The sequence below is a fragment of the Stigmatopora argus genome, chromosome 10 (assembly GCF_051989625.1).
Source record: "Stigmatopora argus isolate UIUO_Sarg chromosome 10, RoL_Sarg_1.0, whole genome shotgun sequence".
NCBI lineage: Eukaryota > Metazoa > Chordata > Actinopteri > Syngnathiformes > Syngnathidae > Stigmatopora > Stigmatopora argus.
Window position 1 is genome coordinate 1,602,214 of NC_135396.1, and position 23,813 is coordinate 1,626,026.

Consider the following 23,813-nt stretch of genomic DNA (forward strand, 5'->3'; position numbering starts at 1 on the left):
AACCCTCCGACCAATCGACATTTTTCACACACTGGAAAAGGCCCAAACGTTCCAGGACGAAAATATGTAGCGTCAAACCGAGACTATTATTGTAAAGTTCATTGTTGATCTGGCAAATGACTTAGTCCAAAGGAATTGGTCCTTGAATTTATCCTCCAGAAGAGACCACCACCCCAAAATGCAAATACTAATTTTGTGAGTTATCGTAACAAAACCAGTCCCAGGTTTTAGATACTTTCAGAACAATGTTCGCATTTAAGTTTAATGATCATTCTTCGCAAGGTGGTGAAGTCAATTGAAACAGTTTAACTCCCGATAAATAGTCCATTCAGATTCACAAGTTCTTGTTTCCCACAAAACATTCGTCTATTCCATTTTGCACTTCATAATCAAAGTTAGCTGCTTCACCTTAAAGTGGAAACCTTAGAGCACGTGTCAAAGTAGCGACCCGGGGCCAAATCTGGCCCGCCGCATCATTTTGTGTGGCCCGGGAAAGTCAATCATGAGTGCTGACTTTCTGTTTTAGGATCAAATTCAAATGAAGAGTATAGATGTCTATTAAATTTCCTGATTTCCCCCCTTTTAAATCAATAATTGTCATTTTTCAACCAATTTTTTCTGTGTTTTTAGTTCAAAAATCATTTTGTAAAATCTAAAAATATATTTAAAAAAAGCTAAAATAAACATTGTTTTAGATCTATAAAAAACTGAATATTCAGGGTTTTTAATCTAGTTCTTTTAATCCATTTCTAAAAAAAATCTAAATATTCTATCTAAAATGGTCCGGCCCACGTGAAATCAAGTTGATGTTAAAGCGGCACGCCAACCAACCCGAGTCTGACACCCTTGCCTTAGAGGGAGCTGTCGTGCTGATTCTGACAACGGCCTACTCACCAAAATGTTTTCCCCAAATAATTGCCCTCATTTTGATGACTTACTGTAAAAGACACATGACTGGACTCCCATCTCATTTTTTCACCATCACAACTTCCTCCTTGGTCCTTTGTCTTTGGCATACGGGCTCATTACCGTCATCTGGCCGGAAATCTCTCTGACTCACCTGAGCTTCCACACTGTTCTCGCCGCCTGTGTATTTATTTATTTTAGCCAGTGGTGTGGGAGCCGTGCCTTTGTGGGTCTTTGATTTCCCCTCGTCATCACTAACGGGGTTCCCAGGCTCCGGCTAGCGGAGTGTGGGTCACAGGGCAGGAATCAAAACAGCAGAACAATGGAAAGGTTCCTGGACTTAACCTCCTAATGGCTTCTCAATGGCTCCCCAGGCTCCCTCAAAACTACCAACCACTGGATTCACTTACCTCACAAGACTAGGGGGCCGCTTCGACATACGAATCAGCGAGAAACACCATCGCCAACTATCTGATTTTTGGAGGATGGCATGCAGATCAACGATCACCCAATCACGGTAGGCAAAATTTAAAGTTTTTCAAATTTTCAAAGTGACAATATGCTGACTTGGATCGAAATTTGGAGTTTGAAATGGCATGAAAGTGTTTGGCGGGGGGCATAGTTTATTCATTCATTCATTATTTTTCTGAAGCCATTTATCGTGGGGGGTGCTGGAGCCTATCCCAACTCATTCTGGGTACCAGGCGGGGGACCAGCCAATCGCAAGGCTCAAAGAGACAAAGGACAACCAATCATAGCTAGGAGCAATTTAGAGTGTTCACCCAGCAAGGGATTGTGGGAGGAAACCGGAGTACCCGGAGAAAACCCACGCAAGCCTGGGGTGAACATGCAACCTCCACACAGTGAGGACCGACTTCTGATCGAACCCACGACCTCAGACTGTGAGGTCGATGCTCTAACCACTCGTCCACCCATCCGCTGACCATCGTTTAGTTCACAGGTGTCAAGGTGGTGGCCCGGGGGCCAAATCTGGCCCGCCGCATCATTTTGTGCGGCCCGAGTAAGTAAATCATGAGTGCCAACTTTCTATTTTAGGATCAAATTCAAATGAAGATTGAAGATGTATATTATATTTCCTGATTTTCCCCTTTTTTAAATCAACAATTGCAATTTGTATCCATTTTTTTTCTTTTGGTGTTTTTAGGTCAAAATGCATGTTTGTTTTGGGGGGACTTTATCCACGGCAACACACTCATAACCGACCAAACAAATTTAAATTAACTTGGATTAATATATACAGACACACTCAAACATACGTTTAATGTAACTTTACACAAAACTGAATTCTAATTTTGTTTTGATTTTTTTTACCTTCTGGTCGGGTTAGCTGTTTGCCACGCCTCCACCCTCACGTTCGCTATCGATGGGCTGTTTGCTGTTGTATTCCCTTCAAAATATTCCCAAAAAGATGCACACAAATGTCCTCACAATAGGATAACGCACGACCACTTGCCAACCAGAAGTAGTCTTGAATGAGCGATCGTGGGAGCTAACAGGCTAAGGAAGGAAAAACACTGATTGAACGTATTGATTGTGGGTAATGAAGTTTTATTCTGAGAAAGGGTGCCATTGGCTATCGGTGTTGTGTGCACGAGTATACTTCATTACCCAGAAAGCCCTCTTTTTGCCCGTGCATGCGCGTTGTGCGTTTCCTGGTCAAAACTCGTCTGAATAAATCGTTCAGTGCTCGTAGATATCTGTAATACACGAAAGGGATGCGGCAAAAAAGACGATGATAAACAGCCTCTCATGTCATGGCCACCTGGCTTCCTCGCATCTCGAAATTTTTCTCGTATCTAGAGCCAATTATTTGCTCAAAATTTTCATCGTACCTCGAACATGTCGTAGGTAGAGCTGATTGTAGGTCGAGGTACCACTATATATCTAAAACGGTCCGGCCCACATGGAATCGAGTTGACGTTATTGCGGCCCGCGAACCAACCCGAGTTTGACACCCTTGGTTTAGTTTGTTGATCTATTTGTGCTTACAATTTAAAGTCGTGTCCCGACCCTTGTGAACCACGATTGTTTTCAAAGTATGCTTTAGTGTACTTGTCAAAACCCGTTAAGCGCGTGCGAGTCGGCGTGGCGCCACTTGACTCGGCTAGTCGCACTTAAACAATAATGACTTTGGCCGCGTCGGCAGTCCCCGAAGCACCTCGCGGCCCACAAACCCGCACAGACAAGTGGCCTCATTTATTTCCACGCAAGGAAATAATTCAGCGCTGTCAGCCGCTAACGAGCTCCGGCGCGGGGATTCCTAATTAGATTCACTTTGTTTGTGTCATTTTAATTACGCCGCGCTTTTCCCAACAGTCGCTGCGCCGAGCGATCCTCTCTCGTCTCTCGGCGCCGCCGCCACGCAAATCCGACGAGCCGATCCCCGCTAGCCGCCGCCGACCAAAGCCGCGACGGGCCCGTTTTTATGTAAATTTGTTGATTGCGGCTTTCATTTTCCGCGCAATCGCCGTAAAGGTCACCGCCTTCTGATGCAAACAAATCCGCCCTCTAAACTTTTTCGGGGGCGATGAATCATTATTTATTGTCGTCCATGAAAGGCGCGGCGGACAGATTTGCGTACGCCAAAATGGCGAGCTTTTGTCGGCTTATTTGAAGGGAGCCGACCACTTTGAGGTTCCCTTTTGAAGCGCCCTCCCGAGACGCGGTTTGCTAATTATTAGCTTTTTCATGATGAATTCAGCCGCACTTCATTAGACGCTTCCCACTGATGTCGCCCGTCTTAGATGGCGTTTCCTCAATGCGCGCCGTGGACCGTTTGGCTAATTGAGTGATTAATTGGTCGCTAATGATCAACAAAGACCTTATGTTCGACTTTCATTTGCAACTTGACTGTCCTTTTGTCGAGTTGCCATACGCCGAAAGTTTTCCATTTGACGGAAGGCCTTTTTTACCGGAGGGACCGCCAAGGAAAGAAAGTGGACAAAAAAAGAAATAAAATAACAACGCGAGGTGTCGGCGTGTCCCGTCACGGCTTGTTGTTGGCGAGGGGGTTTCGTGGTGGACGGTCTTAGGGGAGCTAGCTCCGCTGATGAGGTCCTGTCAATCACAAGCCTGGTCTGAAAGAGTCACCCCCAACAAAACGTCCTCAAACTGGGCTCTTCCCAATCGTATCGACGTTTGTCCACGCTTGTGGCTGCTTTTTCAAACGACTCGTACGGTGTTTGTAAGGTTTTTGGGGGGTTTGTAAGGGGAATCATAATCATTTATAAGGGCAGTTATCGGCAGAGGTTGACAGGTATGTGTCCCACTCAAAAAAACGGGACTCTCCGACCAACTATTTCCAAAAAGAATGTGCAAAATTGAAAAACTAACATTGATGATGAACTGTATAAACACAAGTGAGGACATCCCAGATATCCTTTTTGTCGTGGAACATTATTTGAGGCATCAGGACAATATCAGCACAGCTGTGCGTACATTCTTAGCGGGGGGTCATCACGCACAGCTTGCACTCACTCCCCAAATCTATAGGACAGGAAAACTGAAAAACTTTAGAGGAAATAGTACTATACTGTACTTTTATCATGTTTTTTTTTATGTTAGCATTTCGGCTTTACCTGCAGTTTTTCTATGTTTTCAATCATATAACTGACTGAGTGAGGTTTACAGAAAAAATGTCCATTGTTTTATTTACAAAGAAAAAGAACATGTCATATTGGTTTTATACATAAATCAAATTAAAAAAGAATGTTAAGAAATGATATAAAAAAAGTTTTACCTTAATTCAATTCAATACAATATAAGAAAAATAACACCATGTCATAATGGTTGTATGCATATATCAATGACAAAATTAAAAAAATATTTTAAGAAATAACAATTTTTAAAGATGTTTTTACTTTAACTCAATGGACATGGTGCTGCTCCTGGTGGGTGCAACATGCAAAGTTTCTATGTCTCAGGTTTAGCTTGACAGAAAAGTTTAACATAATAACTAACTATAAAAGACTTGGATCAAATCAATACTATAATATAATATACTGTCAATACATATATTCCATTCTCCCTGTTCTTCCCTCAATTTCAATTCACCGACCCCAAGATGGAGGACACGCTTGAAGGTTTAATGTCCCTTAAAAATGCCATCCATCAACTTGAAAAAATGTGGCGTAAAATATTTTTATCTTCCACGGAAAGCCGAGTAATGTTATAAATCAGAGACACTTGAAAATAAAACAAAGCTTTTAAAATGATTTTTTATCTTAAGACGCACCCGCGCTGCCGTTTTAATAAAAACTTCCAGGAAGAAAATCCGAAAAAGCTGTCAGTGTTCTGACAACTGTGATATTTGTATAATTAAAAAGGAGAGGCCATCGCTGCCGAATATACCATATCAATCCGCCATTGATGAAATTATCTATCTTGAAATAAATTAATATGTTTATCAGGTAGGGGAGACAATTTAATAACTCAGCTGTCAAAAGGAGGCGATTACGTCGGGGGAAAGTGGCAGCTGATAATTACCCACAATGCCTGGCGGTGCTTTGAGTCCTCGCAAAGACACAATTGATGAAACACAATCTAAATTAGTGAGTCATTATTCCCACGTTATGATGGGAAAAACGCGCCGATGTCGGCAAAATGAAGATTATTTAACCAGAAGAGCTCAATTTCATTCATTTAGTTGCTGTTACACTCTTAAAATCCATCGTAATGCCAATGAAAGAGGTGTATTTCTTTATTTATTTCTTTTTTTTTTCATCAGCTTGCATGCTAAGTGCAGTCTCATGGTCTACGCTTCCTATTAGCGACCGGCTATCAGTTTCATGCTGCCATGTCCTCACTAAAATACATTTTGTGGTCATTTAGAGAGAAATTAATAGCAGCCTGCAAAGTACAACTGGCTCATATTTTCTTACATGAGCATGTGTGTGTATGTGCATGTGTTTGTGTGTGTGTGTCAGCCATTCAATGATCAATGTGCAATGAAAAGTTGGGCTCTGCATATTGCATGTATGCATTTAAAGTGTTTATATATATATGTATGTACATACCTGTTGGCTGATTAATAGTGGGAGCCCTTGAATCTTAGTTATTCATAAAGTCGTGATATTTTTGGTAAGTGTGAGCTTCTGGCTTTGTCGTAAAAATGTGGTTGAACGTCATTTTTTTCTGTGGTTCTAGAAAGGGTCATAAAGTTTAGTCCAGATTTAAATTGCGAATTTTATTTAAGAAAAATACTGGAGGGTGAATACTTTTTATGGCTAAATGAAGTTAATGAGAGTGGAAGTGAGTGTTCTATATGCAGAATGGAGTTGGAAAAAGGGGAAAATAGTATCATATTTTCATGACTATAAGGCGCACCGCATTATAAGGCGCACCCTCAATGAATGACACATTTGAATTTTTTTCCATATAAAGTACACTGGATTATAAGGCACCCTGTCTATTTTGGAGAAAATTTAAGACTTTTAAGTGCGCCTTGTAGTCGTGAAAATACGGTAATTTAATATGGCATTAGTTCATTTTTGTTGTTTTTGTTGTTGTCGTTGTTGATAATACATTTGATAACACGTGCTACATTTCGGCGGCTCTGGAGTCTGCTTTTTTTTTTAAATTGTCAATTCTAGTTGACGTTTATACATAAAGCAAATTGCAATGCGACTAATTTAAGGCTAGCACAAAATGTGTCAAAAAATGACAATAATGGGTTAAGTAAGGAAGCAAACATAAGTTAGTGGGTTGTTAATGTCATTTTATGACATGTTTTGAGTGCTAGTTTTCTTATTACATGACACTGAGCTGCTTTATGGCATGTCCATTCATTTCAAAAGCAGATATGATTTGTGATAGTGTCACATGATTATTTAATGATTAAAATTTGCAATGTAAGGAAGCACTGTTTACTGTAAAAAAAAAAAAAAAAAATTGAAAAGCTTAAGTGTGATAAAGCACCCACAAACTAATATTTTGGGTGCTTTTTTCCCAAATAATTTATTGCTGAAAAATGCAACAAGTGGATAGTTCCCATTTCAAACCATTGCTAAAAAAAATACCCAGTTTTGTCATCGATTGCTAAACAGCGTTCCATTGAACGACTTCTCAAAGTCCAGCGGTTGTAAAACTGCCATTTTCAGTTGCGTTCACATGCCCGATGCCTTTTTTCGACGTCTATCTGCATCTTCCTCGCTGTCATTAACCCGACGGCCCGGTGGCCCGGCTGCCTGCTCCCCGCGACTCTGACCCGCTTCACCTAATAAGCCACCAATTACAGCAAATTAGGCGAGAGAGGCCGATACGCCGCCATCATCATCATCCGCTTGCCACAGGATCTAAGTGCGTTGCTCCGGTAGAATAAATAACCACGCGTGTGCTTTTTTTTTGGACGGATGTCGACGCCGCGCCGCTTCGCCACCTCGCCGCCTCTTTTGGAGTTTCAAAGATCATTTGTATTAGCACCTGCTCCCACTGTGTGTGTAGAGAAGTGTGTGTGCACAGCTAGCTAGTTGGTCTTTAACCCTGCCCACCTGGCGACTCTGCCAGAGCCGCTTCGCTCTGGCCCATCTCGATGTTTATTCATTTATTTATTTATGGCAGGCGTGGAAATCATCACCCCGGTCTCTGGTCTCTGGCGGCGCAGAAAGGGAAGGCAGCCCAAATTTATGCATGGCAGCAGAAAGTAATTAGGCATCAATTAACTCATGCTAATGTGTACGCATCCGATTTTTTTTCTTTCTTTTTTTTGGGAGGAGAGTCCGCCTGTTCGCTAATTTGTAAAAGTGTTTCACGTAAACGTCAGTGGTTTGGAACAGACAGTGTCTTGTAGGCTGGAGGAATTGGAAATGAGAGCAGAATTGGGGAAGCCTTCAGATGGTAATAAACAGAGCGATGTAGGCTGAAGCTGGGGTTGGTTGTAAAATTATTTGGGTTCGCAGGTCACGTTCGTGCCAAATAGATCTCGTGTGAACACTTTATTTTTGGCCCAAAAAGTTCACTTACGGACGGCCTTTGACGTTTTACGGTTGCATTTTCTCAGGCAAGAGATCTAAAACAATGTTTATTTTAGCTTTTTTTAATATATTTTTAGATTTTACAAAATGATTTTTGAACTAAAAACTGAAAAAATGGATTAAAAAATGACAATTATTGATTTAAAAGGGGGAAAATCAGGAAATTTATTACTATACATCTATCATTTTAATTTGATCCTAAAACAGAAAGTCGGCACTCATGATTTACTTTCCCGGGCCACACAAAATGATGCGGCGGGCCAGATTTGGCCCCCGGGCCGCCACTTTGACACATGTGGTTTAGTGCAAGGATGGCGAACACGTGGCTCTCGAGCCGCAAATAAGAAATTATATTTAAAAAATCATTTAGAAGATTGGATTAAAAACAAATAAATGATATTTAAAAAATAATTTAGTAGATTGGATTAAAAACAAATAAATTATATTTAGAAAAATAATTTAGTAGATTGGATTAAAAATAAAAATCAATTATATTTAAAAAATAATTTCGTAGATTGGATTTTTTTTATGCTGCTTCTGACGTTAGTTTAAAATGTTGGCTCTTTATGTCTAACTTATTTAGTGAATTGGCAAAAATATATGTAAATATATTCTGATGAAATCATCCTCTGGACTCTTTTCCAGCAACTTTGTATTTTATTTTGGCCTCATCTCACCTCTAAATGTTGTGTGAAATCAAATCCATCTTGGTATCAGCAACACACCACGTGTCCTGTGACCGCTACATGTGATAGTTATCTCGCCATTTCCTTTTAAACTCGCTAGCCTCATTGAGGACTGTTTAGCAGCCGGCGGCTGGCTTGATCAATAGATCAATAGGTCGGCCAGCTGACAGCAGTTCTCGGGGGTCGAGCTAGGTGGCGGTTAGGGGCCAATGGCGTATCCCGCTGACAAAAATTTCCGTGCTGCACCGAAATATTCAAATGTCTAAATTTATGTTTGTTTGTTTGCTTTGGGCAGATCATTGGTGACCAGCACTCCACTTTTGTAACATTAGTGTGACCGGAGCATGTTAGCGACGGGATGCCAACGGCTTGGGAAAAATGATAAATGCTAAAAATGAACTTGAATTCAACCATGAAATCTACCATTGGTAATTTCAACTTTAATTTTAAGATGGTTAATAATGCAAAGTGGTACTTAAAGTATAATCCAAGGGTGTCAGACTCGGGTTGGTTCGCGGGCCGCGTTAACGTCAACTCGATTTCATGTGGGCCGGACCATTGTGGATATAATATTTAGATTTTTTTAAATAAATGGATTAAAAGAACTGGATTAAAAGCCCTGAATATTCAGTTTTTTATAGATCTAAAACAATGTTTATTTGAGCTTTTTAAAAATATATATTTTTAGATTTTATAAAATGATTTTTGAACTAAAAACACAGAAAAAATGGGTTAAAAATGACAATTATTGATTTAAAAAGGGGAAAATCAGTAAATGTAATATGCATCTATACTCTTCACTTTAATTTGATCCTAAAACAGAAAGTAGGCACTCATGATTTACTTTCCCGGGCCGCACAAAATGATGCGGTGGGCCAGATTTGGCCCCCGGGCCGCCACTTTGACACGTGGTATAATCAATGATACAATGTTAATATATAGTGGTCGAGTGGTTTAGCGTGTTGGCCGGCCTCGGAGTTCTGTGATTGGTTCAATCCCAGGTTTGGACTTTCCTGTGTAGAGATTGCATATTCTCCCCAGGGCCAGCGTGGGTTTTCTCCGGGTACTTTGGTTTCCTCCCACATCACAAAAACATGCAGAGTAGGCTATAAGTTGCCTATGATTGGTTGTTCTTTGTCTCCTTGTGCCCTGCGATTGGCTGTGTTTAGCTGGGATGGGCTCCAGCACCCTCCACGAGCCTCGCGAGGATAAGCAATACGGAAAATGAATGAACAATACTAATCTAATAGATGAACATGATTTTAATCAGTAACAGAAAACTAATGAATTAATCACGGCAGAATGCCAACGAGTCTGAAATTATCACTTATTTGGACAACATCCGCTTTGTCATCTTTTCTCTTTGTAGCGTTTGGGTAACTTTCTTTTGTCTCGTTATCTCCATCTCCTGCTGCCTTCTTTTTATCCCTCTGCAAAAAACTGTTTCTTTTTTACGTCCTAGTTTGCAAGGTGCAAAAAATAAAATTAAAAAATAAAAACATGAAACAAATGTTAAATTTCCTGCTCCATCCTGTTTGTCCGAACCCATTTTCGCATCTTCCTTCCTATCAAATAGAAAACGCTATCGCCAATAAATCCGCCCTCACGGCGGTAAGGTTCAACCCGGGCGTGGGGCCTCGACGACGTGGCCCCGACCCGTCGCATTCCCCGCTCTCCTTCCAGCCGTGATCTTGAAAAGGAGCTTTAAATTGGAAATTATGACCCATTAAACCCCGGACGCGCAGCCCTCCGATCGAAGCGGATCGATAGCGTTCCCGACGCTATAAATCAGCGTTCCTTCCTCTCTTCCCCTTCTCCTCTTTCTCCCGCCGACGACAGCGTATGGCTTTCTCGGGCGGCCGTGGCGTCCGACCCGGAAGATATTTAAATTTCCTTGTAACAAATTAATTCCAACATTTTCCCGTGATTGAATTAGGGCAAAGCGCCGCCGCTGTCACAAGCGTTCGGGGCCGTTCCGGGGGGGGGAAGAGACAAATGGCCCGGCCTGGACACGGGTAACAAGCGGCGGTGTTGAGTCGCTGATAATCTCCCCACTAATTCTCCATTACAGCAAAATGAGGCCATAAATCTTCTTGACAGCTGATCGATGTAAACATTGTTTCCCCCATGATTGCCAGCTCTCCCAGCGGAGCTACTGTCCGCTCACAATCCGCTGAAATTACTCCCGAGCCAGCCAGCCCTCCCTTCCCACTCTCGAGTGTGTGTGTGTGGGTGTGTGCGGGTGTGTGTGTGTGTGGGTGCGGGTGTGTGTGTATTTCTTGCACTGGCCTGGCTGAGAAACCAAAGTCACTGCTGTCCTGCTGAGGGAAGAGGTGGCCATCTAATTTTAGCTCAAAGCTCGCTGAATAAATGGAAAATATTAATCAAAATGTCCCCAGTTCGCACCGCTGGCGTCAACGTTTTCCCGCCCGTATGCCACGCGTATTGCATGTGTTATTAAATCAAAGGGGGGCTAAATAAGGAAGGGGAAACAACGTTGATATACCGTATTTTCACGACTATAAGGCGCACTTAAAAGTCTTAAATTTTCTGCAAAATAGACGGCGCCTTATAATCAAGTGTGCTTTATATATGGAAAAAAAATAATAATTTGTCATTCATTGAGGGTGCGCCTTATAATGCGGTGCGCCTTATAGTCGTGGAAATACGGTATATATATTTATATAGAAAAGGGGGGGAAAAACATTGAAATTTAGCTGTCGGCCTTTGTTTTTCTCCCGTGCGGGTGCGTTTAATAATAGCATTAGCAGAGAAAGTGGCAATGAGAGATTGACTTGTCAAAGAGTGGAAGCGGCCCGCTGATCACCGTCTGATGATATTCGACACTTTTATTAAAACCCAATATGCATACGATTACGGCGACGGGAATGCGGCTAAAACGGCCTTTCCAGGATGTAATCGCAAATGGTTGCGGAGGAAATACTTGATGTGGAGCATGTGGGAGGAATGCCAAATTTACAGCAGACTAAAATTATCTAGATCAGGGGTGTCGGACGCGGGCCGCTTTAACGTTAACTTGATTTCTCGACCATTTTAGATATAATATTTAGGTTTTTTTTAAATAAATGGATTAAAAGAACTGGATTAAAAGCCCTGAATATTACGTTTTTTTATAGATCTAAAACAATGTGTATTTGAGCTTTTTTTAATAAATTTTTAGATTTTACAAAATGATTTTTGAACTAAAAACACAGAAAAATGGATTAAAAATTTGAAATTATTGATTTAAAAGGGGGAAAATCAGGAAATATAATATACATCTATATCTATCATTTTAATTTGATCCTAAAACAGAGAGTCGGCACTCATCATTTACTTTCCCGGGCCACACAAAATGATGCAGCGGGCCAGATTTGGCCCCCGGGCCGCCACTTTGACACCTGTGATCTAGGTTGTCTTTTACATAGATATATTTTTGGGAAATTGATTGTTCTGCTACATATACTTCATCACAATTGATGAGTGCGTAGCCTTTTTATATTGTTGCTGTTGTAATGCACTAAATATAGTCAAACATTCCATATGGTCAAAAATGGGTAAAGCAGTGATGCATCCATCTAAAATGGATAAAAATAAATAAATAAAGACAAAAGGATAGACAGTGAGGCTCCCAAGAGGCTCTCAGCAACATAAACACATTCGGCGCCAGCTGTTTTAAAAATAGACAACCCCTCCAGAAGGTTTAGGCCCACAGACCATTCTTTTTTTTTATTATTGTATTCTGCGCATTCAGCACACATCAAATCCAACAGAGGAGAGTTGGCGTCCTTCATTCACCCCCCAAAAAGTTAAATATACATTAGTCTGTTGTCTATCAATGAAGTTTTGCCAAATTTAGGTAACCAATACATTGTAAAAATTGGGAAAATGAACTTTTTTATGGAATAAAACACTACATGTGCGCATTTCAAGTTTCAGCTTGGAGTTAAAATGATGATTTTAACCATTGGCAGTGCTGTCTGTTTTATATTAATGAGCAGGAGCCAGTTCTGCCAAATTTTGGTTACCAATAAATCTTAATAATGGGAAAAATGAACTTTTTACGACATAAAACATGCTACATGTGCCTATTTAAAGTCTCAGCTTGGAGTTAAAATGAAGATTTCAACCATTGGCAGTGCTGTCTGTTCTCTATTAAAGAGCAGGAGCCAGTTTTGACAAATTTTGGTAACTAATAAATCTTAATAATGGGAAAAATGAACTTTTTATGACATAAAACATGCTACATTTGCCCATTTAAAGTTTCAGCTTGGAGTTAAAATGAGGATTTTAACCATTACAAGTATTTCCAATCCATTTTGACCGTCAAACCTCCTACTTCAAAAAATGATGCTCCCTAAAAAAAATCATGTAACATATCGCTGTTTATTATTTCTATCACAACTCCTTTGAAAAGGACACACGTTTCGTCGTTGTAGCCACTTTGTCTCGTTCCAGTCTACTTCCATGTTAGCACATACTACGTATCTAGAAGCCTGTCCTGGAATCTTCTCCCCTCCTTTCCCCGTTTTCTGTAAAGGTTAGCAGTCTACGTGACACTCTATTGGCCGGCGTGGTCCCTTTTCTGACTGTGTCACTCACATTGCGACTTCATCATCAGCCGCCCGCCGCTAAAGAAAAACAGTTTGCGCTCATCTGTCAACGTCCGTCTCAAATTACCGCTCCACCAATCACCGCGGGGGATCAATAGAGGAGCGGCTGGACGCTTGGTGGAGTCACGCCGGGGAAGAAATAGAGCTTTGGAAGATTCCCTCTGAAAGACAGAAGAATAACTGATCAATATGGATGGAAGGATGGCTTTTAAAAAGGCCAAAGCCACAATGGGCGGAGCCGCACTTGTGGGAGATAATGATACTTGCCTTCTACCTGATTGTGTGTCGACCGGACAGTTCGTCGACGGGACATTTCGTCGACGGACATTTCGTCGACGGACAGTTCGTCGACTGACAATTCGTCGCAGGCAAGGGGATAGTGGTTAAGGTTAGTGGTTAGAATTAGGGTTAGGGGATAGTGGTTAAGGTTAGTGGTTAAGGTTGGTGGTTAAGGTTTGGTGGTTAAGGTTGGTGGTTAAGGTTGGTGGTTAAGGTTGGTGGTTAAGGTTGGTGGTTAAGGTTGGTGGTTAAGGTTGGTGGTTAAGGTTGGTGGTTAAGGTTGGTGGTTAAGGTTGGTGGTTAAGGTTGGTGGTTAAGGTTGGTGGTTAAGGTTGGTGGTTAAGGTTGGTGGTTAAGGTTGGTGGTTAAGGTTGGTGGTTAAGGTTGGTGGTGAAGGTTGGTGGTTAAGGTTGGTGGTGAAGGTTGGTGGTGAAGGTTGGTGGTGAAGGTTGGTGGTGAAGGTTGGTGGTGAAGGTTGGTGGTGAAGGTTGGTGGTGAAGGTTGGTGGTGAAGGTTGGTGGTGAAGGTTGGTGGTGAAGGTTGGTGGTGAAGGTTGGTGGTGAAGGTTGGTGGTGAAGGTTGGTGGTGAAGGTTGGTGGTGAAGGTTGGTGGTGAAGGTTGGTGGTGAAGGTTGGTGGTGAAGGTTGGTGGTGAAGGTTGGTGGTGAAGGTTGGTGGTGAAGGTTGGTGGTGAAGGTTGGTGGTGAAGGTTGGTGGTGAAGGTTGGTGGTGAAGGTTGGTGGTGAAGGTTGGTGGTGAAGGTTGGTGGTGAAGGTTGGTGGTGAAGGTTGGTGGTGAAGGTTGGTGGTGAAGGTTGGTGGTGAAGGTTGGTGGTGAAGGTTGGTGGTGAAGGTTGGTGGTGAAGGTTGGTGGTGAAGGTTGGTGGTGAAGGTTGGTGGTGAAGGTTGGTGGTGAAGGTTGGTGGTGAAGGTTGGTGGTGAAGGTTAGGGGTTAAGGTTCGGGTGATTATAATTTTGAGAGAGAGAGATTGCCTGGTTGATCGCTTTCAACAAATTATTTATGTAACAAAACAATCGTTTGCGAGGAAGCAACCGTTCGACAAAAATGCTCTTCGACTAAATATCCATTCGACATATCGTCCGGCGACATGTCTGTTCGACGAAGTGTCCGGCGACGAATTGTCCGTCGACGAAATGTCCGGGTACCATGCAACAGTCCTTCACGTGGCTTATTTAACGGTAAAACGGCGTCCCCTAAATCAGGCCGTCGATGCGCATCCCCGTCGGAGCATCGTCGTCCATTCCCAGACAAGCGCCTCGCACTTGAAGCTAATTACGAGCACATAATGAGATCCGCGAAAACGTTGGATATTCAATCTTGAGGTCAGAGCGGTGCTTCATTCAAATGCCTTACATAATAAGGGGTATCTTTTTTTTTTCATCCCGAAGGCAACCGCGAGAATCCGCACCAAACGGATCGCGCTTTTGAACGGGAAGTAATTGCTTTCTCCACGGTAATTGATAACCTTTTTACTCACCCTCGGTCAAATATGTTTTTAAATTTTATCGTTTCGATTTCAAATGCGGGAGCGGCAAAGACGAGATGCCTGACTCGCGTGGACTTCCGTATGCTAAATGCGTGACCTCCAGTGCGGAGTCTTAAAGTCGGGCGGAGTCCAAATAAAAGTGCGCGCCAAAAACGGACGAGTGAGATGGCTTCTCGCGCGAGGGGGGTCAAAGGTCGCTTGTTTTGGGCCGGGATAAAGCTCTGGTTTCACTGGTGCGGATCAGAATATGGCATAAATTGACACCGGGACCCATCTGCCCACTGAATTAAGCCTCCGCCGTCTTCCATTGGCCGCTTTTTGTCTTTCTTTATCAGGCTCATCCACTTCTTTATTCATTCACTTGACTTTTGAAAGGGGAGAGGTGACGTCCTCGGGCGTCTATATGTGCGGGTGTTTTTTTTATATGTTGGCTTTTTTTGGGTTGGTTTTTAAATACAGCGATTTGACAGACGGCGGGGTCACCGCCAGTTGTGTTTTTCTAGCCCGTTTTCAGTTTAACAGCCAAATCGATGCTTTGTAGCGAGCGCGAAACGGGATTCGGCGCCGCTCTGGCAAACACCGGTGGAGTGAAAATGCTGGCGGGGGAAAGACAAAGATGGCGGCGACCCGGGAGAGGAGCGAGAGGAGCTCCCCGTTCGCGCTCATGACCTCGGGGGCCGAACTGTACATTGGAAGCTAACGTGACTTCATATTGGCGTGTTGTGATTTGGAGGCTTAAGTGTTTGAGATTTTATAGCGTGAGGATGGAAATATGGCATAATGGGGCAACAGTTGGATTGTTTTTTGTTTGTTTCGTGTCAGATACAGATCGTACATTGGCGTTTATCAAGGTTAAAAAGGATGGACAAGACCATGTGATATTAATTTGATGTGAAAAATGGCTGCCGAAGGTATTGAAGTAGCAGATTTCTTAGAACTGGGAGATTGCGATGAAACGGAAAAATGGATACACGTGCACTGATAATGGATATTAATGATGTCGCGATAAAATGGTACGGGTGTTGATGAAATGGCTATAATGGTTTTCCTGGAATTACAATGTATTTTTGTCCATTTTTAGCCGCTGGATTTTAGCCGCAAAATTGCATCTATTACCCAATAACACTATTTCATCTCTATGTATACATGGTATCTGCAGATGACAACTTTTGAAATTGTGACTTCTCTGTACATATCTGCAACCTGACAATATTATATTGTCATGATCGTGGTAGCATGACCGGACATGACATGACATTTCGTCGCCGGCGTTTTGTCGCTGAACATTTCGTCGACGGACAACTCGTAAGGTTAATGGTTAGAATTAGGGTTAGTGGATAGTGGTTAAGGTTAGTGGTTAAGGTTAGTGGTTAAGGTTAGTGGTTAAGGTTAGTGGTTAAGGTTAGTGGTTAAGGTTAGTGGTTAAGGTTAGTGGTTAAGGTTAGGGTTAGAGGTTAGGGTTAACCTAACATCAACCTCGCGAACGATTGTTTTGTTGCATAAATAATTATTATCAACCAGCTAATCTCTCTCCCTCTCAAAATTATAATCATGAGAGACAGTTTTTACTTCATATTTTTTAAAGGAACTTTGACATTAAAATAAAAGGCAATACATAAAACGAAAATTGTCCGTCGACGAAATGTCCAGCGACGAATTGTCCGTTCAACGAACCGTCCGGGGACGAAGTGTCCGGCGACGAAGTGTCCGGCGACGAACTGTCCGCCGACGAAATATCCGGGTACCTCGTGGTAGTGAGATTACGTTTAGTGACTTTTTCTAAAACTACGGCGGGGCGGCTCTCTTTAAAAAGCATCCTTGGTTACGTTGGCACCAAGTCGCCATGTTCTTCAAAATCAGACAGCTATCCGCCGATTGGCCCTCGAACAAACGGCACCCGAGAAGTTGTCTGCCAAGAAAGCGAGCTCCGGTGTCGACAAACAGAAAACGACGACACGAGGGGGGGACCGACACATGTTTTTTGGTGAGAGCGGCGCCACCGCCGCCGCCGTCGTCGTCCCCTCGCTTCAGTGGAGGAGCCCCGCGGGGGTCAGCCGAGTAAAGAACATAAAAGGCCAATTTAATTTAGCGCGTCCGGCGCTCCCAAGTATTTTAATTCCGACAGCTGTGACTGAGGAGTTAATATTTGACTTGTCAGAAGTGGGGCCGGGGCCAGTGAATCATTGTAATTCTCATTAAGAGGCTCTCCCCCAGCAGCCACCTAATGCAGAATAATGAAAGTCGAGACGGAGTGAGCTTCTAATGCCGGCGGAGGCCTATCTTTTAATATTCCCCTCTTGATGGATTAGGGAAGCCGGGAATTCATCTTGGATCGCGGGGCCTAATTTAATAAAGGATCATTGCCAGAGTATTGCATTTTATAATAATGTCATTTAAAGTGTCGTCTTCCATTTTGGCCCGTCCCGTACGTGCGCTTATAAGAAGCTGCCGCGACCATACTTTTTTTTACGATTGGTCTCCTTTCTGTGTCCGTAGAGCCAATCCACGGGACTTCGGGACTTCTCCGGAGCCGATGGACGACGAGGTTTGTCGACGTGCAATTATTTCCAATTGTAGCGAAGGAAAATCACCGCCAGTGTCGGGATTGTAAATATCTCCCGGAGGAAAATCTCATCAAGATATATTACATTTGCATGGGCGCTTTAGTAGCAGTCGGATAGGCCACGCGGTACTTATCCGGCCCACTCCTAGAAAGAGAGATGGCTTTTGGGCAATGAGGTAAACAAACGGGATTAATAGGAAAAAAGTGTCGACGCGAGCAGCGCCACGCCGCGTGCAATTACACCTCGTAAAGTCTGAGGACGGCGGGAAGACGCGGGGAATGGGGTCGTGTTTGGGTGTTCGAGTACTCCGTAACAAGGGAGAAGAATATAATAATCTCTGTAGGGTTTTGGTCATTTGTGGATATCATTTTAATTGCGAGCCAAATTTTGAATAAAATAGCTCTGGTTTTGTAATATTCTTCCATAAACAAGTACAAAGTCAAAGTACAAAGGGAAAGGAGTCGCGTTTGGGTGTCTGAGTACTCCGTAACAAGGACGAAAAACGAAAAAATCTCTGTAGGGTTTTGGTCATTTTTGGGTATCATTTTAATTGTGAGGCAAATTTGGAATAAAATATCTCGGCAGTTTTGTAATATTCCTTCACAAACGAGTAGGAAGCCAAAGTATAAAGGAAGTAACAAGGAAGAAAAAAAAATCTGTAGGGTTTTGGTCATTTTATATCGGTGGATATGCATTTTAAGCCAAATTTGGAATAAAATAGCTCTGGTTTTGTAATATTATATCCATAAACAAGTACAAAGGGAATAGAGTCGCGTTTGGGTGTTTGAGTACTCCGTAACAAGGAAGAAAAACGAAAAAAAATCTCTGTAGGGTTTTGGTCATTTGTGGATATCATTTTAATTGCGAGCGAAATTTGGAATAAAATATCTCGACAGTTTTGTAATAATCCTTCACAAACAAGTAGAAAGTCAAAGTATAAAGGAAGTAACAAGGAAGAAAAAAATCTCTGTAGGGTTTTGGTCATTTTATATTGGTGGATATAATTTTAAGCCAAATTTGGAATAAAATATCTCTACAGTTTTGCAATATTCCTCCACCAACAAGTACAAAGTCCAAGCCAAAAATAGTTCCCTAACATTTTCTCACATATTTAGTTTTCTCTGCACTTTCACATGGATAAAAAATGAAGACGTGTTTAACTCCGGATTGACGACCTCGTCTTTACGGCCAATATGTCTCCAGCCCGTCTTCCGGCAAACAACTGTCAGACGCAACCTTGTACACGCTCCCATCTTTTACCTGCCGTCAATCGAGGCCAGGCAAACGCTCTTTTGGGGTCAGGCAGGTCTGGCTTTGTTCCAAGAACTGGTGAAAGCCATTAAGTCGTTTTCCTCATTTGCAGCATCTGGCCCCTTATTTCCACACTCCGTTCCACCGCGCTCTTTCCAACTTGCCTCAAACTCCCACCGAGGCCGAGTGGGATGCACGCGACCCTCCTGAAAGGGCACGTCTATCACTATTAAGATAAGGGTCCGTCTCTTAAAGGTGCTTTAGAGCAGCAAAGTGCTCACTCTGACGCACTCATCCCAGACAAGTCTGTCCAACATAGCGCACTCTCGGCTCGTATCATCGGCGGCCTTCTCAGCTCCACTTTATCTTCTCCCACGCTGCCAAAGTCCAGTTATTGGCTCACAGGCTTGAGATTTTAGGATGTTTTTAGTCTGGCAAATGTAGAAGAAAAATATTTTTATTGTAATATGTGTTCAGGCGTGCTTATTCAATTGAATTAAATGTTTTTTTATTGTCAGTATACAAATATAATGAGATTTAAAGCTTTACCACAAAGTGCACAAATAACAACATCAAACTAACAGATAAATACCTAATCAATAAATCATTAATAAACAATCAAAAATAAGTCAATAATGAAAAAATAAGTGTCACAACATTAATATGTTGTGTCGGCCATGGTCTGCCTCGCAGTTCTGGGATCCCGGGTTCGATCCCTGCTGGGTCATCACTGTTTGGAGTTTGCATGTTCTCCCTTTGGGCTTGCATGGGTTTTCTCCGGGTACTCTGGTTTCCTCCCATATCCCAAAAACATGCATGGTAGGCTAGCTGTTTGAAAACTGTAAATTGATCCTAGCTATGATTGGTTATCCGTCTCCTTGTGCCCTGTGATTGGCTGGCCACCGATTCATGGCCGATTCGGGCCACCCCTACTTAATTATGCATTCATTCATTCATTTTCTGAACTGCTTTATCCTCAAAAGGGTCGCGGGGGGTGCTGGAGCCTATCCCAGCTGACTTCGGGACACCCTGAATCCGTGGCCAGCCAATCGCCGGGCACAATGAGACAAACAACCAATCACTCGTAGCTAGGGGCAATTTAGAGTGTCCAATCAGCCTACCATGCATGTTTTTGGAATGTGGGAGGAAAGCGGAGTACCCGGAGAAAACCCACGTAGGCCCAACGTACTTTGACTCTTGGGAAATGGGAGCACTTCCCTGCTTTAAAATTATATTACTTACATGGAAAGTTCTCGAACTCTAGCACGTGTCCCGCTAGCTCACAGAAGTATTGAAAGGCACTCGGAAAACTTTTTAGATAATTTATTAGACGTTACTTTCATTTGTTGCTAGTACGTGGTCCGTTTGTTTGTACATATGAGACGATAATGACTACTAAGAATGTTTATGAGAGGTTGCCAGATAAGAAGGAAAGAATATTAAGAGCAATTAGGATGAAGATGACAGCTGTTCACTTAGACAGAAAGGGTTAGAGAAGGACAACATGCTCAGTTCAATATCATTTAAAAATGGTTTATAACGACGAGTGGTTAGCGTGCGACAAAATTCATGCGCACAGTCGTAATACCAGAAAAATCAAAGAATGAAATAGCAATTTTGCGTTAAAAAAATGTAAAATGTGATGAGAATAATCTTACTAAAATAAAGGACATGCTGTAATGTTACACTCATAATTTTGTAACATTACAAGAATAAATTCTCAAATCAAAATGCTATAAGCTTAGAAAATGTAAGCATTTCTAATTTTGCCGAAGTAGAGTATTTTTAATATTAAAAATAATTTGTTGTTAGGTAATGTTATGAGATTACATTGTTTTCCTAAATGTTTACAATAATTAGTTTGTCAAATTCCCACAATAAAATCCAACAAAAATGGCAAAAACATTATTAGAGGAGCATTAAAATTATTTTAAAAAAAACTACTTACATAGTTGTTTTCCGATATTACATTTCCCTTTCTTTGCATTTGTTCTTATTATTCTGCCGTCTGCTCTTACCGAGCAGCAGATTGGACAGACAGACTTTTGCAGGCAGGAAATGAGGGCAAAAAAAAAAAAATCAATAAGAGATTCCAGCCGTCTGATCTGCATGTAACCGGACCTTCCATAAACTCAAGTGGGCACCACAGAGCAGTTGACGTGAAATATTCCCACATATCGAGCTCAGCCCTCGAGGTTTCACCCGCACAAATCCCTTCGACTTCATCGTAATAAACGCCTGACACATGCCGATAGTTGTGGCCACTTTCATTGCTAAGTACAGCTAATATTTGCTCAATGCGCTTAAGTAGCTGCCATAAAATCCTGCCCGTCGGACTCGTCCACCAAAGGCAATTGCCAACGTATATCAACCGCAGTTATAGCATTTCCCACCTAAATAAGATGTATTGATTTTTGGACATGACACAAACGTAGATTTACAGCGAAGGGACACCTTAAAGTGTAACAATTACAGTTCACCCATGACTGATGTACTTATTGGAAACTGTGGCTGGGTTTTCCGATGCGTTAGAGCACGTGGAAAGGTTGTCTGTTAATAACGAACGGATTAAAATGAAACAAAATGCCATTCATTTGTTTAGCGCCCCCAGAAAAGAGCAAAACAAATGTCACCAGTGGTTAAACACAACGGGAATCTATGGCAAGGGTGTCAGACTCTGGTTGGTTCGCGGGCCGTGTTAAGGTCAACTAGACTTCATGTGGGCCGGACCATTTTAGATATAATATTTAGATTTTTTTAAATAAATGTATTACAAGAACTGGATTAAAAGCCCTGGATATTACTTTTTTTATAGATCTAAAACAATGTTTATTTGAGCTTTTTTTTAATATATTTATAGATTTTACAAAATGATTTTTGAACTAAAAACAGAAAAAATGGATTAAAAAATGACAATTATTGATTTAAAAGGGGGGAAATCAGGAAATTTAATATACATCTATACTCTTCATTTTAATTTGATCCTAAAACAGAAAGTCGGCACTCATGATTTACTTTCCCGGGCCACACAAAATGATGCAACGGGCCAGATTTGGCCCCCAGGCCGCCACTTTGACACATGTGCTCTATGGCATTGTATTGCTTTGTACATTGAGCTTTACCAAATTGAACAGTCATTCATTCATTCGCTCAATATGCCACCTTTTTTACTTCAAAGACGCGGGGGTGTCGGAGCGAATTGTGGGGTGGGGTGGGCTACACCTGCAACTAGAGAAAAAAAATCGTAAAATCGTACTAATGGAGAATGTAGTGTTCAACCAGTATACTGGTGTGAGAGGGGTACCCAGAGAAAACCCACGCAAGCAGTGGTAGATCGTGCTATTTAAACTGTAAACACAATACACAGTTCTTCTTATGCTTTTCAGTGCTTGCATTATTATTATTTTTAGCCAAACAGGTTGCAGATCAGTTTTAGTTGTGAAAACAGATTTGAATTTGTCACATTGTTAAGTCATAAAAATCTGCTATTTGAGGTTTGTGTTGACATTTTAGCTCCAGTTTGGTTGGTCACCCTCTTGCTACTGTGACAATGAAGTTTCCCGAATACGGGATGAATAAAGTTAACTAATCTAATCTAAAATTGTGAATCAGGGGGCGCCTTATACCAGAGAAATGGTCAAATTCAACAATTTCAAGACAATTTTAAGGGTGCGGCTTATACAGGGATGCGGCTTATATGCGAGTAAATTCGGTTATCCACTTGGTTACGTGGAACCAGCCATGGCCGGGAGAGAACTAACAACCACAAAATGCGTGGCTAACGCACGAAAAAAATGTTCGATCACCCCAAGGCCACTAAAAAGAATAAAAGCATTAGGCTTGTTCATTTCTGTGTTAGCGTTTGTTGCTACTTTGACGTTTTTATTCGGCTTCTCGAGTCGCGGCAGGGTTCAAATCTGCAAACGCTAACTTTTCATCCTCCGGTGAAATCAAATACACGGCGTAAGCGACCGGCTCGCGCGCACCGAGCGGTCGCCCGCCGACCGCAACCCACACCGAGTGCTGCGGTCAGCTCCCCGTGCCCGTACGCATGCCATAACGCGGCGTCCTAATTGCTCGCCAGAGTGCTACGGGAGGGATTTTCAGCACTTTGCCTGTCTTTTGATGTCTTTGATGTCGGGTTTTTTTCTCTGTCGGCCGTCGTTTCGACTGCGGCGCAAGACGGAAGCTCGCGAGATGCCTCTTTAGACAAAACCTTTTGGAATCTAATGAGATTCCATTCACCAGCCTCAGTGTAGCTAAACAACGACTGTGTTTTTACACGTTTTCTGTATACGCGCTATAATTTCGGTTCATTCTGGTGCCACTGTTAAATTACAAAAAAAAGGATTAGTATTCCTGTTTGTGTAAAAGCTTTCTTTACATTGATGCCATTTTTTTTTTTTTTGTTTATGGTGCATCGTTCGTGATGCTAGTTTTTTATTTTTTTCATTTTATTTTTTTAGTTTGTTTATGGTGCATGGTTCATGATGCTATTTTTTTTTAATTTGTTTATTATGCATGGTTCATGATGCTAGTTTTTATTTTATTTTATTTTTTTAGTTTGTTTATGGTGCATGTTTCATGATGCATTTTTTAAAATTGTTTTTGGTTTATGGTGCATGGTTCATGATGCTAGTTTTTTATTTATTTATTTTGTACTTTGTTTATTATGCATGGTTCATGATGCAAATTTTGTTTTTTGTTTTTTTTATGGTGCATGCTTCATGATTTTTTTTTAAGTTTGTTCATGCCATTTTTTTAATACCCAGCTAGCTTTTACTAGCACACATTTTAAGAATGTAAAAAAACACATTTTGGTTAGATACACATTGCGTTTGTTTTTTGTTTAGTTTGACTGTAAAATGATAATTGGATGATCATCCTTTTTTGGGGGAAATTTTGATCTGATAAACTGCTGCATGTCGTTTGCTGACATTCTAGATTCTGCTTAAAAAGTAAAAACATAGCTTCCGAATCTAGACAATATCTCACATATTCATGAATTCATCCCAT

At 41.7% G+C, this 23,813-nt stretch overlaps 1 long non-coding RNA gene across 1 annotated transcript in view; it reads left to right on the plus strand.

Annotated features, from left to right (window-relative positions):
* LOC144084031 (uncharacterized) overlaps positions 1-23,813 on the plus strand; it is a 67,947-nt gene that overhangs the window by 36,974 nt on the left and 7,160 nt on the right. Inside the window, exons 3-4 of the long non-coding RNA XR_013303700.1 lie at positions 1,281-1,423; positions 17,479-17,527. This is a non-coding gene — a long non-coding RNA (uncharacterized LOC144084031). The remainder of the gene's footprint in view (positions 1-1,280; positions 1,424-17,478; positions 17,528-23,813) is intronic.